This window comes from Sinocyclocheilus grahami, unplaced genomic scaffold (genome assembly GCF_001515645.1).
Source record: "Sinocyclocheilus grahami isolate Dianchi unplaced genomic scaffold, SAMN03320097.WGS_v1.1 scaffold537.1, whole genome shotgun sequence".
Classification (NCBI taxonomy): domain Eukaryota; kingdom Metazoa; phylum Chordata; class Actinopteri; order Cypriniformes; family Cyprinidae; genus Sinocyclocheilus; species Sinocyclocheilus grahami.
This window is the reverse complement of record NW_015505716.1, coordinates 37,476-55,548: the sequence shown is the minus strand read 5'-3', so window position 1 is coordinate 55,548 and position 18,073 is coordinate 37,476. Positions and strand designations below refer to the sequence as shown.

At 34.4% G+C, this 18,073-nt stretch overlaps 1 long non-coding RNA gene across 1 annotated transcript; it reads right to left on the bottom strand.

The window, feature by feature from the left end:
* Positions 1–935: 935 nt before the first annotated feature.
* Positions 936–16,452, bottom strand: LOC107555546 (uncharacterized). Its single transcript, XR_001605174.1, has 4 exons — positions 16,371–16,452; positions 9,715–9,794; positions 4,865–4,942; positions 936–976 (listed from the first exon to the last, which is right to left on the bottom strand). It is a non-coding gene; the product is annotated as an uncharacterized lncRNA (long non-coding RNA).
* Positions 16,453–18,073: the final 1,621 nt, after the last annotated feature.

Below are 18,073 nucleotides of genomic sequence, written 5' to 3'. Positions count from 1 at the left end.
TGATCCGGCTGTTCACCCTGAGAGAGCACTGACTTCTCTACTCGACCCCGCACTGCACCCTCAGATTGAAAACCACAATAGAAGAATGGAAGCAATACTAGCATCAGCCACTAGAGGGATCTAACAGACACACTGATGTAATAAAACAACATAAAACAAATTAATATTTAATTCAAACAGTGGTTCTCAAATGGTGAGTTGTAACTTGTTCTAAGAGTCATGGCATGGGTAGCAGGAAAACAGAACAATGGTAAATGCAAATAATAAAATGCAAAGATATACACAGTTTAAAAGTTTGGAGTCAGTAAGATTTTATGTTTTTGACATAATAAGGCTATATTTATTTAATAAAAAATACAGTAAAACCTGTAATATTATTACAATTTAAAATACACGATTTCTATTTTAATAGATTTTGAAATGTATTTTATTTTTAGTGGTGGCAGAGCTGAATTTTTTGCAGTGATTACTTCAGTCTTCAGCCAGTGTCACATGAGCCTTCAGAAATCATTCTTACATGCTGATTTGGTGCTTTAGAAACATTTCTTATTATAGAAGCTGTGATACTTTTTTTCAGGATTCTTTGAATGAATAATAGTTATTAAAAAGTGATTTTGCGAGATTATAAATGTCTTACTGTCACTTTTTGATCCATTTTAATGTATCATCATTGAATTAAAGTATTAATTAGTTTTTTAAAAATCTTACGGTCTTCAAACTTTTAAATGATAGTGTAATTGTGCATTTATGATAGTAAATTAAATGAAAGGTGAAGAAAAAAAACAGCAAAATATACAGAAATACCCTTTTATAAAGTTGATAAGCCTATTAACAATACATTAACAATCATGTTGCGAATATGCAGTCATGATCATTTAAATACATTTCAATATTAGACGTTTGTTACTTTTGTATGCTAAAACATTTTCAATACCATGTTGGGTTGCCACTTGGTGCCAAATATCAAAACTTGGTCCTAAAACCAAACCAGAGAATCATTACTGGACTAAAAGTCAAAATATCCAAATATAATGTAGCGTCTGGACCACTCAGACACACAATATATATTTTGTTAGCTAGATTTCACAAATACTTTGTAACACCCCAGGACGCCGAACAGGACCCTGGTTTCATGGTAACCCGATACATTTACAACCTTGTGGAATGCGAGCCGACTCTCAGCTGCATTCTCCAGAAACAAGGGGCACAAATGCACAGTAGAAATTGACTTTTCTACTAATTAATTCATAGGAAAACCTTTCTTTGAATGAACACACATATTCTTCAGGCCATTGTGTATATTATTGCTGTTTTGTATTAATCTGTTGTATTATAGACTATTTTTATTCATGCTTACGATAAACCACTCATTCATATAACCTTACATATAGCTTGTTTAGTATCTATGAATTCGCCTTCTGATGATCTAAACAAGAATGTATATTATATGTTGGTACATAGCCAATATATTACGTTAATTATTCATATTTCCTGTTGTGAGCTAAATTCGCTACAATAATAATAATTAAAAGAAAACGTAAAAAGATTCTATTTCCAAATTAAATCGCTGATTCATACACTTCTGTGCATGTGTAATACATGTTGTTGTGCGATATCATATAATGAATTAGGCTATTCATGACGTGACATGATATTTTAATGAGTCCTGCAGATAAACAGCAGCTGAAAACTCTTTCAAACTTGCTCCGAGTGCTGCTGATTTTTCTGCATTTTGAGCTCTAAATGACAAAGAAGCCCTGCACTGCAGCAAGCACAATAACGGGCAAACACTCGCAGCACAGCAGAGCAGACGGACCCAGGGATTCAGTGAGCACCGCGGGGAATTACAGATGGCCCTTCAAATTAAATAAAATAGTACAGCTCAAGATCGGGCTTACGGCCACCTACGGGAGAGGTGTATATGACTGGAGCCGGAGCCAGCGGGTGTGGAGAGGGAGAAAATCACCTCCAAATGAGTTTCTGAAATATCTATAGATAAATTGAGTTTGAAAATCTTGACAGTGAGTGATCTGAGGCTGGATGAGGAGCAAGTCAAAGGTGGCACTCATTCTTTCACTGCTTCTCATAAACACACACACACACAGAGAGAGAGAGAGAGAGAGAGAGAGAGATGTTTGGTTTTCTATCGTGGGGGCTTTCTGTTGACTTCTATTGTTTTTATACTGAGCTAATGAAATTTTACATCACTTACCCCTAAATCTCACACTCACAGAAATCTTTTTGCATTTTACAATTTTTGTTAAGATATTGTTTGATAAGCCATTTTCCATAATGTTCAGTAGCTGATTTCAGGTTTAACTATCCTTTCATTAATATTTGGTAACTCAAGAATCAAAACATACATGCACGCAGACACACACATACATGACAAATTAGACTCTCATACTATACTCAACACAGGTAGGCATATGACATTATGTTCTTCTTCCGAAATTAGTCTTGTATACTTTTTAAGTAAAAAAAAAAAAATCTAACCTTGAAAGTCTATTTTTGATTGTTATAAAATAGTGACCTTTAACTGAAATGTTTCCAGACCTACAGAGAGAATGCTATTTTGAGAGCCAAATTAAATAATCAATAGTTTCCATCTTTCCGTCTTTGGACAGGACAACTCAATATGACGTTTTGGTGACAAATTTACAGTTTAAACTTAGAAAACTTACAGTAAAAACCAACAACTTTCAGACATAGACCTTTGTCGACAAAGTTTTACTAATATAGATAGATGTACAACAAAGTCAACATAAACGCAATTCAAAACCAATATAAATAAAAGCCGTCTAAGAGGTTTGTCCATGGTCCCTTTTTTTCTCCATCTTTCTTAGGCTTTTGGATGCCTCTTCTACTTCTTCTTCAGTCTTGTTTGAATAATAATTTCATTTTATGCATTTCTCATCTCTACAAGGTCCCTGTTCTTTCATTACTTATGATTCATATCACTTTTGCTGCCGCATAATCATTAGGTAGGTTATTATAATACAAATACAAAAGGATATGACATCCCATCTTTTCACTCTTGACTTTGAGAAAAATGATTACTGAGGAGAAACTCTTCTAAGAGCTCAGAAACCCAGCAGGAACTTGTAGAATCAATTACACTAGTATTTGTGTTAAGTGACTGAGTGGATGTCTCTTCATGACTACAGGCCTCTATACAGCATAGGGATTAATCCAGTGTTATGAACATGACCAGTGCTATAGTTAGTCACTCGGAACTGACACAAAAGCATATTGTAAAGGACATCACATGCACATCGTATCATAACTCAACTCAAGCTTTCTATTAACCTCAGAACACATTAATCATTAATGAGATGCATATTCTTTCTGAAAGTATACTTGTTTTAATGAATAGAACTTTTAATGATAAAGATTATTGTGATTTGTTTGTTTTTGAGTACATATACTGGTTTCACTACACTTGTGGTGGCTAAAATTATGAAAAATTTGAAACATTGTTATAATAATGATAATAATAATAACAACAACAACAAGAATAAAGGACATTTTAAGCAGTCCTCACTAGTTAAAATGCTCATAAATCTGCCAAAGCATATTTTTATATTATATTATATTATATATATTTTCGGACCTACCTAACAACCTTCTAACAAATTTCATTACAAATGTAGCAATTGCGTCACATGATCGAAGGTAACTATATAAATACACAAATGTACAGCAAAAGAATTGGATGCCTGTGCACATCAGACAATAGACAAACCTTTCTCTGAGCAGGGGATGTTTGTGACAAATGCTCCAGGTTCATTCCTCAAGAAAGACAGCGGGAGAAATAAAACAAAAAATGCATTTAAAAGGACATTTGCAGAAACATTATAAATGTGGGTTTGTTTTTCACTTTTCGTTTGTCTAGGAACATCACAGCAATGATTCAAATGAGACTTCCTGAGACACACACAGGCATCACCCTAATGTGTTTCTTTCTGCCACATCTCTTTACAAAGATAGACCATTAAAGCTGATCACAGAGGCATGTCTAGCATCAGTTCAGTCTTTTTTATTTGCTCGAGGGAGGATGCCCTTCATTAAAATAACAACGGCTCATCTCATGCATATGGAAATGGAACTTTCTCAATCTCCAGTACAGGGTCTGGCCTATCCTCTGAAAAGTCTTATGCAGGACACATCACAGGATTAGGAGGAGGTCACACATTCATCCTCATGGCTCCATACACAGCTTATTCCATTCCCAAATCCTAACCTTGAGAAATGTGACCCAAACTGATCCCAAATCGGCATTGACAGTAAAACTCACCCTCATTTTCGAACAGACCCAAGATGTTTTATCATGCAACTTACTACGAACAATCAAAAGGGACAAAAAGTGAAACCCCTAATCACTCAAAAGCCTTCGTGATCAAAACAAGCCTGTTGAAATCAATGTTCCCACTTCAGAATGCCACACTGTCATCTAATTCCCCGCCGTATCCTTTTGTCTCGGTCGGATGAAAATGTTTGGGTGACGGGGATGAGGGGGCCTTGTGGAAGTGTGTCTCGCAAAGGGGTCAGCATAATAACAAGATTAGTGAGTTTTAATTTAGATTAAACAGGGTTTGGCTGTGATCGAGGCCCCCGCTGTTGTTCCCTCTGTACAAAGGAAAGACGTGCCGACATCAAACGGACATGAGAGTGACACGCTGTTCACCGCTGCACTTCATTAGTCAGAACAGCTGGGTAAACGCATCAGCTTTGAGTCGTCTTCCGCATTGACGCCGGAGAATTAAAAAAGGATTTGTGTTGATCTGCATCATAATTATTCATGTCCAGCATCTTCCTTGCAAAACAGCATTTTCTGAACTTGACTAAACAAATTTTAACTTACTTTTGATGTCTTCAGTATTTTGTATCAACCATCATCTTGAAAGTGTCCTGCTGAAACAACTTCAGAGTTTTCCTCTTGCTTATGACGTAAACAACAAAGAACCAAAAGAGAAACCAAAGAGATTTTTTGATTAATGTAGTGTGTATATATATATATATATATATATACACACACACACACACGTTTAAATAGAAAACAGAATACAGTTTTATCCAATAAAACATTCAGAGCAGTGTTTCTCAATCTTTTTTGACACAAAGGGCTCCACTTTGTCCAAAACAATCATAGAAAACCCCAATATTATAGAATATATATTCAATATTTCTACCATAATTATGACAAAGCTGTTTGCATTGCAATTTTTTTAATTAACAGAAACTGGGACTATTGATATATTTAATTAACCACAGTTCACTGTGTGATTTCAAAAGTTTCAAAAACTCGACATTCTTAAAGCTGCAGTCCGTAAGTTTTGCCTCTTTGTCGCCATCTCTGTTTGAAAACCTGCAATTGCAGCTGTGTGCGGAATTATCTTTCTTGCGTGGGTTGTGCTCCGGCACGGCTCCAGCGCGGATGAATCTAATGTTTTGAGGAGTATGTGTGGCAGTCAGTCACCGCACCGGTATGGATATTGTACTTTGCACTCACAGATTCTAGCCTAAGTCTTGGAATATATGACTCAAATAAGCATTTTCTTATGTTAATATAGTGTGTATAAGCGAGTAGATTTCAATTTCTGTACAGTCTAATCTCTAATTGTCATACCCCTCGGATTTCATATTAAGAAATTCTCGACATTATTATAAGCTGACCATTGTGAATCGGGCTAAAGTAAGGCGATAGTTTAGAACACTGGCTGGTTATGTACTTCATCATTTTTAACCAAAAAACGTTACGGACTGCAGTTTTAAATTAAAAACAACACTATACTATAAAATCATGATTAAATTTCAATAATTTAATTAAATTTAAGCTTATATGTAAAACGTTTTTAGCATTTCAATTTAGATTAAAGTTAAAAAAAAATTTTTTAAATGACTATTGATTTACAAGGTCATTATAGTTAATAATAAATAACCTTTAATACAAAACTTAAAGCTAGCCGCCAAGGAAACATTGCTCATTTTCATTTAGTATAACTTGATGTACTAAAATAATTAAAGCTAAAATAAAAAAATAATAAAAACAATACATATTTTACAAAAATGAATAAAAATTACAAACACACAACAGAAATACTAAAACTTCACTCTAAAAATGCTGGGTTGTTTCAACCCAATTTTAGGTCAAATATGGACTAACCCAATTGTTGGGTTTAAAATGTTAATAAAAAATGTCTATATTTGACCCAAAGTTTTTAGAAGTGTTTAAAATTAAAATAAAGACAGAAAATATTTAAAAAATAAATTCAAATATTAATAAAAATTACAATAATATCTCAATGTCACTAAAATAACACTAAACACATTTATTAAATAGTTTTTAGTCACCATGAGGCCCACTTGTTTGCCGAGGCCCACATGTGGGCCCTGGGTCCCTGGTTGAAAACCACTGCTCTAGAACAAGAATGTCCCTCCCCCTAAACCATAATAACCACCTGCCTCTGCAATAGTAAGTACTAATGTAATAGTAAGCACTAATGCTCATAATTTATTTTCTTCATCAATTTGATGCAAAGGAATTGGCTAGAATTCATTCATTTCGAAAGTGACTTTATTGCTTTCATCCACAGTACTTGTCAAGGGTGCATGGTTTTGACAAACTAAAAGCTACTAGATACTGAAAAAACGAATTGGTGGTATCTTGACTGATATTAGCATAATGTGGATAAATCAATGTCATTTCATGCCTGTGGATTTAAAAAGCATTTCAATTCATCTAACCTACTTGTGAATATTACGCATGATGACAGTGGGGGAAAAATGGAAAAATACTGTTAAAGGCTGTTCTTTTGGACTTCATATTCCGTTGACTCAATTACACCGCTGCTAACATGGCAGTGGCAGTGATGCTAATGCAATGCTGAGCACACGTCAGCAGAACATTAGGCATGTGCCCGATTTACGCCAACAGCCTTCATTACGCAAAACCTGATTAAGTGTTCCCTCCAGGCCGAGGTAATGATCCCTCACCCATTGTTATTCATATTCACTAAGGGTTCAGGGCTAAGCAGCTCTTTGTATCTCTACTTTGGGCTCCATTAATAATGTCTATTCACAGCAGTAAGTTCGGCATTCGTAAATGACACCTGGGGGTCCTCACAAATGATGCGCAATTGCAGATGGGGCCTGGTCGTGAGTTTATTAATGTCCATTTGTTTGTGTGTTTGTGTTTGCATGACAAGTGGACATATGTTATCTAGCATTTCTAGCAAAGGCCCAGATTGCCCTCACTAATGCTCAGATGCTCCCCAAAGAATCACAATGCACATATTTACATAATGCGGGAATGTAAAAACAATCAAACGAGCAGGCAGGAAGGAGGGAGGAGGCGGCGGCAGGAAGGAGGAGGTAAGGCTAAATTTCTCTCTCATTCTCACTACAGCTATAATGGATGCTGCTGATTACCACTGATGGCGTCACACTTCTTTCAACTTCTGCATTAAATCTCTGAATATTTAAAGCGATTTATTCCAAATAATTTTTTTGGTCAAAACTGTGTTGTCAGTGAAAACGATGCCTGTTCACTCTGGACGGCCAAGCTAATTGGATCTAGAGGGAGGTTCTGATGAGCCGAACTGAATGTTCTTGTTTTGTTAAAGTTAAAAATGGAAATTTCATATAAGATAATAATATGACCAATAATATGGTCAAAATGTAGCACTTGAAGTTCAAAAGTTTACAGGTAAGATTCAGCCTACACAACTTTAACATTCAACTGTAGCATTCAAACAGATTAATAATTGGATTGGCTATAGTAATGAGGTAAAAGCACATATGTGACCCTGGAGCACAAAACCAGTCTTAAGTAGCACGGGTATATTTGTAGCAATAGCCAACATTGTATGGGTCAAAATTATTGATTTTTTTTTTTATGCCAAAAATCATTAGGATATTAAATAAAGATCATGTTCCATGAAGATATTTTGTAAATTTCCTACTGTAAATATATCAAAACCTTATTTTTGATTAGTAATATGCATTGCTAAGAACTTCATTTGGACAACTTTAAAGGCGATTTTCTCAATATTTAGATTTTTGGCACCCTCAGATTCCAGATTTTCAAATAGTTGTATCTCAGCCAAATATTGTCCTATCATAACAAACCATACATCAATAGAAATTGTTTTATTCAGCTTTCAGATGGTGTATAAATCTCAATTTTAAAAACTTGACCCTTATGACTGGTTTTGTGGTCCAGGGTCACATATATAAATATTTCTTTACCACAAGTACAGAAAAACTTCCTAACTACTTTGCAAAAGAAGAAAAATATTCATGCGTCTATTTGGTTTTTAAGTTCAAATGTTTGGTGTCATTTTTTGATTAATTGACAGTTAAAGTGACAGTTTAAACATTTGCATTGATGCAACAGATTTCTATTTCAAATTAATGCTGTTCTTTTGAACTTTTATTCATCAAAGAATCCTGAAAAAAAATTATCATGGTTTCCACTATAATAATAAGCACCACAATTGTTTTCAACACTGATAATAATAAGAAATGTTTCTTGAATACCAAATCAACATATTAGAATGATTTCTGAAAGATCATTTGACACTGAAGACTAGAGTAATTTTAATTTATAGTAATATTTCTCAATATTAATGTTTTTACTATATTTTTATTAAAGAAATGCATAGTATATATATACATATTCAACTTCAAAAAAATAAAATTAATGTCTACTTTATTACAGCAGCAAGGTTGAATCAGAAAGAGTTCTCCAGTCATTGACATTGTCATCTTTCTGCTCAATCATCTCCATACTGCCACCGTACCATCCAATACATTTTCTAAATCATCTTTCCTGGTTCAATACCTCCCCAGACCCCCAGACCCCCAGCATGCAGACAATCAAGTCTTTTCTGAATCACTCGCCCCACCGCCTGATAAATTATTCAGCTGGATATAAGTAGACACTAAAAATTTAATGATTTGCAGAGTTGGATTCTGTAGAACAAACTAGAATACAAAGACAGGATCGATGGGGCCTGGATCTTAATATATTACTATAACGGCACAGCCGGGTTGTTTTAATAAAAGCCTTTTGAAATATTGGCCCATATAGGCGGATTTACTGATTTGTGATACTGTGAGCAGAGGAAAAATGGTTTGGAAGTGATATATACACGTTCTAAGGTGAAAGTTATGTTCCTATGAATACAAATGCATTAACAAGCTGTATGTTAGGCAACCTGAATCGCCATAAAGCTGCATAAATAAATAAATACTCAATCTTCCATTCATCATCTTGGAAATGAAAGGTAAATTTAGATTTAATGTGGGGTTGTGATTCACACACCTGCTGAATCCACATATCAACACAGCCACACAAGGCAGTGTCAACTGGAGTGTGAAGAATCACTTTAAACACACACGTATGTTTGTTTTTCTAACATGGTCGGGATTTCTGTCATTTTTATACTTGGCTAGTGATATTTTCCATCCCCTACTCCAAAACCTAACCTTCTTGCCTTTTTAGATCTTCATTAAAACAATTATGTTGTACAAAGCAACAAAGTCCTTACATTTTAGCTTCAGTCATACTCTTAAGTTGTACAGTAGTAGTAGTAGTACAGTTAACATTGAATTGTCAAATGTAGCAAGAACACAAAACTATTAAAAAACACAGAACATGCTGACTTCAGACATCTCAGATCAGGTTTAAATGTGTTAATGGTTGCTAACCTGCTCAAAATCTCCTGCTTCATTGGTCGGGTTGTGCCAAACATCCACCTGATCCACTGATCTTCACCCAGGAGGACATTCTGGAGGACAAAAAGTCAAAAATCAAGAGGTGAAGTAGTGCGAGGGTTACATACGTAACCGAGACGTTCCTTAGCTAAATTGTAATCATAAATTAAATACACCAAGCTCTTGAGATCACATTCTAAAACCACAGGGAAATTCTGTGAATCCTACCTTTGACTTTTCATCTATTCTACGTGGAATTTTATCACTGAGTCTCAACTGATGGGTCACAGATGGGTCAGAAACTAAAACTAGCTATGCAAATACTAAATGAGTAGAGAACAAATCTCAGCAGGCCCAAAATTGCCAAAACTTGAAACAGCGATAACATAAAAATCTACCATGACACTCAACAGTGCTATAAAATATATAGACCAGATAATTATGTAAAATGTATTTAGCAGAGTATTTGTTTTATTATATTCTGTGCATTTTTTTTTTTTTCACTTTACTTTTTTGCGTCAGTATTAGAAGCTGATTCAAACTGAGATTTCAATAATTTTTTTGAAACAAAAAAAAAGCCCCCAAAAAGCCAGGAGCATATTGATCCTTAATGAAAAAGTACATTTTTGACACTATAGTTGAAGATCTGTTTGGATCATTTTAAGGACAACATTATTTATTTAATTAATAAATTAATAAATATACACACAAAAATTCATGTACAAGAGAAGGATATTGGATTACAGACCATGTTTTGTGTCAAACAGAGCATAGAAATATCAAAATATTGATAAACCAAAAGGTCTGAACTGAGGTATCCTGTTCATATGTCTGTGGTATTGGAAATCTATCCCATTTCATTACTCCAGTTTATCTGCAAATCTCTACTGCCCCCAAATGGGATTGAGCCACTAGATAACATTTGCACAGAATTGACCATTTAATGGTCAGTTCTGCATTTTTGCACACAGTTTGATTGATAGTTCCATTGTGTTCCCTGTCCAATCGCTTTCTTTCTTCTTTCACCAAAATCAGCAATATCGCAGGTGCCTGATTGCTAATACACTGTTTATCACCAGTGATGTCACTTCCCTTCACCTTACGTGAGCACTTACACAGAGGTGCAATTCAAGCAATAAGCACACCGTGAAACAGCCTGCAGCCCTGAATCAATGGCTGGGTTTTGTAAACCTAAACACGTAGCTCCAGAGTCAATTATAGAAAGGACAAGACATGTGCCCACCCTCAAGAGCCTGGCCTTCAGACCCCATTCTATCCAAAAACAACACTAAGCACAACAGCACAATGACTGTGCAAAAGCAAATGCTGTTGACACAATGAAAAATGGCCGTGCTCATCTTTTATACACTAATAAGGGTGTCTGCACTTCCATGCTTTGTATTCAAGCTAGTTTGCACTTTGTTTTAAAAGCTTATGCTGTATAAATATAATTGTGCATGCAGAACAGATTTGGTCAACACTCTCAGAAGCAAGAAACGGCTGACAAATAAGTGCTGAGAGCAAGAACACTCTTCCAGACCAGCAACTCAACACTCACCGTGAATCAATAAGAGAAACAGAGCTCAGTTTCCCCATTTATTACTCCAAGAGGCGATAAATTACTGAACAGCACTTCACGCCACAGCTAATAAGTTCAAAACAGGGGAGTTAGCAACTTTCCAGGGCATTATCATATTCCGTTTCAAATCCCGGCTATTGACATAATTGGGCAGCTGAACACCGCAGTGACTATAGCAATCCACACTCTATTCCATGCCATGTCAGCCAAACTGCGTGTATAGAGACTCAAAGTAATAAGGTCTCCTGTGAATTCAACCTATGAGAGAGGTGCCCTAGGAGCCATCGTTTTGAGCTTCACAGTAAGCAGCACTGCAGAGTTAAATGCTCCGTGTGTGTGTTGAATGGCCAATTCACAATGAGGAGTTCTGGTCAATCTCTTAAGAAAATGAATGCAGTGGAGTCTCTGAATTGTAGGCACCTTCCAAATAGGTATTGAGGCATCTAAAGCCGATCAGACCCAATATTATACAGTGGGGTCTGACACTAGCAACAATGCTTATATTGTGCGATATTTAATAAATAATTAAAAATGTAATTAAATATTTATTTATTTAAATAAATAATCATTTAATTTAAACAATAATATATAATTATCCTTACAAATGTTATAATTTTTTATTTACTTTTTATTAAACATTATTATTATTAAAATGTATGGTAACACTTTATTTTAGGGTTTCTTAACTAGTTGCTTATTAGCATGCATATTACTAGAATATTAGCCATCTATTAGTACTAAGTAAGCACATATTAATGCCTTATTCTACATCCCTAATCCTACCCAATACCTAAACTTAACAACTACCTTACTAACTATTAAAAAGCTTAAAATTAGGAATTTATTGAGGGAAAAGTCGTAGTTAATAGTGAATAAGTGTTCCCTATTCTAAATTGTTACCAAATGTACTTGTTTTTATCATTATTATTATTCAAATCTTTAATATCTTAAATATTTCTTGTCCATTTTACATCATGATGTTGAACATTAAATGCAGAAATATTACTTAATTTCAAGTTTTGTTTTTTTTTTTTTTTTTTTTTTTTTTTTTTTTTAAATAGAACATACTTTATTTCCAGCACTGTAAAAAATTGGAGTACAGTACATTATCCAAGAAGATACTATTTCAGTCTTTAATTCAATGTGTTTGTGAAATTAACTTTTTGAGCAATTTCTGAGTGAAAACTGTTTCAAAGTAAATCCTACACCCCTTTTTTCCTTCAGTGAGGTTTAAATAAAAATGAAAAGAAATCCAGATTTTTAATGTGGTCTCAGACATGTGGACCCCACTGTCTGTTCCCATCAAGAGAACAAAGTTTTAGTGCGGGGGCCAGGGGGATAGATTTGGACTGTTTGTACAGACCGCAATGTCTTTCTGTCTGTCGTTCTTTCTTTCTCTCCCTCTCGCTTTTAGCCCCCTTGCTCTTCCTCCATGCCCTGTCATTACTTGCAGAGCAAGAAATGTCACAGTGGGGCACTGATGTCAGAGTGGTACAGTCCCCTCCTGAGCGTTAAATTAAGCATTCACACCGAAGAGAGACAGAGAATGACCCTTTTAGTTCTACTGTAGACATGTGATACAAGACTGTTTAGACCACCCAGTCACATCGGCAGATGTTTTTTTTTGTCCCTTCTTCTGAACCTAAATCTTCTATAATAGAAGTCTACCTCTGAAATGACCTTCAAACCTGAGATGATCAGCTCTGAACTTGAATTTTTTATTTGTCCCTTTCAAATTCATTTTCTCCTAATGTCTACCAAGATACATCTTGACCATGATATCAGTGTTCCAGAATGCAACTTATATCATACTAGAATCTTACATTTTTAGAAGAAAATTGTTGTTGGGTGGTTGCGATGGTGTTGCTGTATGGTTATTAAGGTGTTCTGAGTGGTATTTATCTGAGTGGTATTTGTATATGGTTATTAGGTGGTTTGCTTATGGTGGATTCAAGTCATGTCAGAAATATCATTTATATGAGTTGAACGCACATGAATGCCACCACAAAATCTCAAACCTCAAGATTTTCTTTGAGCTCCGAGTTGGTGAGAAAACATGGTGGACACAATGGATGCAGCATCTATGTTGATAGTAAATTCACTGAAATTAATAAAATATTTTTTTTATTTATAATAAAACTAGCTAAGTTGCACAAAATATAGCTATAATTAATCATACTTTTTACAGTATGGTAGAATATTTAATCATATCATTAATATAATTAAACCATAAGCATTCTTTATTCTTCAATTTATAGAAATTTTTCTGCATTTCATTTTTGTGATCAACTTTTTATTGTCTTTTTCAAATATCAGACATATTACCAATAATTTAACAATCTGACAAGAAATAAAAAACTAATAATAATAATAATAATAAAATAAACAAGAAATTAAATTTAAAAAAAAATAAAGAATAAATATAAATATAAATCAACGGTACCATGTTTGGCCTTATTAATTAGTGCTGTTGTACACTCACAAGGCATTATTTAAAGTACATCACCATTTTACTCCGACCAAAGTGATCTGAACGCACTTGATTAAATCATTTTGATTTCTCAACTCATAAATATGAACTTCCCAAGAGAACTTGAAGTCAGAAGAGGCAATCTTCCAAGTCTATATAATATTCTGGTCCTTAGAAATGGCTTGAGTTGTTTATTTGATTCAAATCTATGGGATTCATTCTTTTTTCTTTTCAGTTTTACCATTCAGTCAGCGAAAATCGCGTATCTGATTTTTTAGAAGTAATAAAACACCCCTCATCCTCAAGTCACATGATCTGGCATTGCTCATGTTCGCACAGATATTGCGGGATAAGTTCAGTCATTTTGCAAGCCCCCTAACCCTATAATACCAAATATGTGTTCTTATTAGAAAATCAGAGGCAGAGAAAGGAGAAAAGTGACAAGTTGCCCAATCTATCAATTCCTCCTCTCTCTTCTATTGACAACTGCAAATGCATGGAAATGACCCGGCTTTGGCTCCTTTCTGACATGTGACAAAGACACCATACGCAAAGTATTTTTGCCCTTTGTGAATGAGAGATTATTTTTGCACCTGTTCACCACAGGACTTGCGGGGGAGGAAGTCACAGACGGAGAGAGCGAGAGCGAGAGAGAGAACAGAGGGAACATAGAGGAAGAGAAGGAGAGATCATATGAGATGAGAAGCAGGCATGGCAACAGGTTACGAGGGAAAAGCAAAAGGTGCCGATATCTTAATGGTTCAGTAAATTGGCTGTTTGCTACACATCAGCCCACAGACAGACACTCAGCACCACGGGGCCTCCCAGAAAACACAGCAGAACAACAGAGAATTCTCCTAATTATGAGCTGATTGCACTGACAGCAATCCGTGCTCTGATTACAGCTGGAATAAATTATACAAGCCTCTATTCATGGTTAAAGGGCTTGGGCTATTTCTGGCTTCATTCCTTCGTTCCCCACCACAGACAAGGCCTGTCTGACTGTGCTTGGCAAAGATCACTCTAGATGGCTGATTTGGTAATACCAACATTTTGTGTTGCTATTTTTTAATGTTGTATGTTTATGTTGTTTTTTTTAGTTATTAATGTAAACAGTTCTTTGTTTTGACAGTTCCACTGATGAAAATCTATAATTTGTCAAATGCTTATGAAAAACTGCTTGAATGATTAAATTAACATGGAATTTATGAGCATTGTGTTGAAAAATACATTCAGGAAGCCCTGCATCAGTGGTTCTCATCCTTTCTGACTCCAAGGCCCCTCATTGTCAAAGGCGATATTTGAAGGCCCCCAAGATACTTCTGCCATAATGACAAAGCTGACGTATTTTTCAGACTTCTTCATTTATAGAAATTTAAAACTTTAAAATGTATTAATAATTTAAAGAATGAGATTATGTGCCTGATGAGCACATAAGCACCTGATCAGGCAGCCATTGTAGTCCTTATGTTAGAACTTAGATTTCATAAATTGCTTTTTAAAAAATCATTAGACATTCCAAAGGGAACCAACAAAGAATTATCCTCCATGGCCCTACAGATTGACGTCATGCACAGGAAGGCGGTTTTCTTTTTTCATTAGTCACAGAAATTACATGCTTCAGCTTTAAATCAAATAATTGCACCTGTTCGCCACAGGAATAGCGGGGAGGGAAGCACAGAAGGAGAGAGAGAGAAAAAAATAGAGGGAACAGAACAGAGGAAGAGAAGGAGAGATAATATGAGATGAGAAGCAGGCATGGCAACAGGTTACGAGGGAAAAGCAAAAGGTGCCGATATCTTAATGGTTCAGTAAATTGGCTGTTTGCTACACATCAGCCCACAGACAGACACTCAGCACCACGGGGCCTCCCAGAAAACACAGCAGAACAACAGAGAATTCTCCTAATTATGAGCTGATTGCACTGACAGCAATCCGTGCTCTGATTACAGCTGGAATAAATTATACAAGCCTCTATTCATGGTTAAAGGGCTTGGGCTATTTCTGGCTTCATTCCTTCGTTCCCCACCACAGACAAGGCCTGTCTGACTGTGCTTGGCAAAGATCACTCTAGATGGCTGATTTGGTAATACCAACATTTTGTGTTGCTATTTTTTAATGTTGTATGTTTATGTTGTTTTTTTTAGTTATTAATGTAAACAGTTCTTTGTTTTGACAGTTCCACTGATGAAAATCTATAATTTGTCAAATGCTTATGAAAAACTGCTTGAATGATTAAATTAACATGGAATTTATGAGCATTGTGTTGAAAAATACATTCAGGAAGCCCTGCATCAGTGGTTCTCATCCTTTCTGACTCCAAGGCCCCTCATTGTCAAAGGCGATATTTGAAGGCCCCCAAGATACTTCTGCCATAATGACAAAGCACATAAATCAAAAGGACGCATTTGTGATACTATATTGCCCTCTTATGGGTGTTCTTAAACTTAACAACGCACATTAACTATTTTTACTAACAGGCCTAAATGGATAAGCAGTTCACGCTGGCTTTACGAGACCTATGTCATGGTTTTAGATATATTTTCTGCAAAAACATAGGCTATGTTTTCTTTAACGAAACGAAAACCAAAAAAAACTCACCAAATTCAAGATTTTTATAGATACAACGAAGTACGGACACCCAATCGCGTCTTTTCCGTTCATTCATACACATCCCGCAATGATCAAGAATCATCAAGGTTTAATGCGAAACAGGTGTCTGCATGGTTTTTTTTTTCAGGGACTTTTATTTTGCATTCGTTTTTATTTTGAATTACAGTTAAATATGAACGTCTCGTCCAAAACCAGGAAGGATAAGGATATGCATAAGAATAGATAAAAAGCCATGTAAGTGTACAGGGGAAAAAATTATTTGCCTTCCTGCCATCTGGCATCTTTAAATAATTATGACAACACATTTTATCAAAACAAGGTAAAAATATATTAAATAAAAATCTAAAATAGATTTAAATAACCAAAATAAAATAAATGCAATGCTGTATAATCAATAAATCGAGATTCAATAAATAATAAACATATTTTGCACCATATTTAATTAACATTGTATCTTATTTCACACAAGTTTAATTTGCAGTTAAATTTGAATGATCCATTCTCATTCAAATCAAGGAATATAAGGACAGATAACACATCTGAAAGCAATAATAACAAATACCAACATAAAAGTATATATTTTGGACAATATTATTTCAGACATTTTATTAAAATAACAACAATAAAATATATTTAAAATAAATATATAAATACAAAATTATTCAAAATAAATATATTTATGTAATATGAATGTAAAAATTTATTTAAATGGGTTTATATCTTTGTTATTGCATTATTATCTGTTGCACCATCCTGCCATATAAATAATATATAATTACTAAATTATTCAAAATAAAAAATTGAATAAATTAATTTAAAAACATTTATTCCTTTATTAGTTTATTATTCTCTGTTGCACCATCATGCCATCCAGCATTTATTAATTATTCTGACAACATAATAGAAAGCATTTTACTATAGCAAGATGAGTATTAACAATAAAATAGAATGAAATGATCAAAATAAAATAAATACAATAATATAATACATAAAGCATATAATAAAAATGCAATAAATAATAAACATATGTGAACCTGGTCCACAAAACCAGTCATAAGTAGCACGGGTATATTTGTAGCAATAGCCAACAATACATGGTTCAAAATTAACGATTTTTCTTTTATGCCAAAATCATTAGCATATTAAGTAAAGATCATGTTCCATGAATTTTTTCAAATAGTTGTATCTCAGCCAAATGTTGTCCTATCCTAACAAATCATACATCAATGGAAAGCTTATTTATTCACAAAAATTGACCATTATGACTGGTTTTGTGGTCCTGTGTCACATTTTGCACTATATTTAATAAACAACTGTGTAACTTATTTTGCATTCATTTAATTTACATTAAATGTGAATGACAGATAACACATCTGAAATCAATGCAGTCACAAATACACTCTCACACACACACACACACACACAAACTTGAATAATAATAGTAATAATATAGGAATCAGACATTCTATTATAATAACAAATAATAATACAAATATTTAAAATAATATATAAATATCAAATTATTAAAAATGAATAATTTATGAAGTCAATTAAAAACTATTTATTTCTTCATCATTTTACTACTCCCTCTTGCACCAGAGTTTCAAACAACTGTGCATTTAAAAGATATTCATATTAACAAAAAAATACATGTCAGACTCCCAAAATGCCTGTTTCCCATAGTCCTTCCC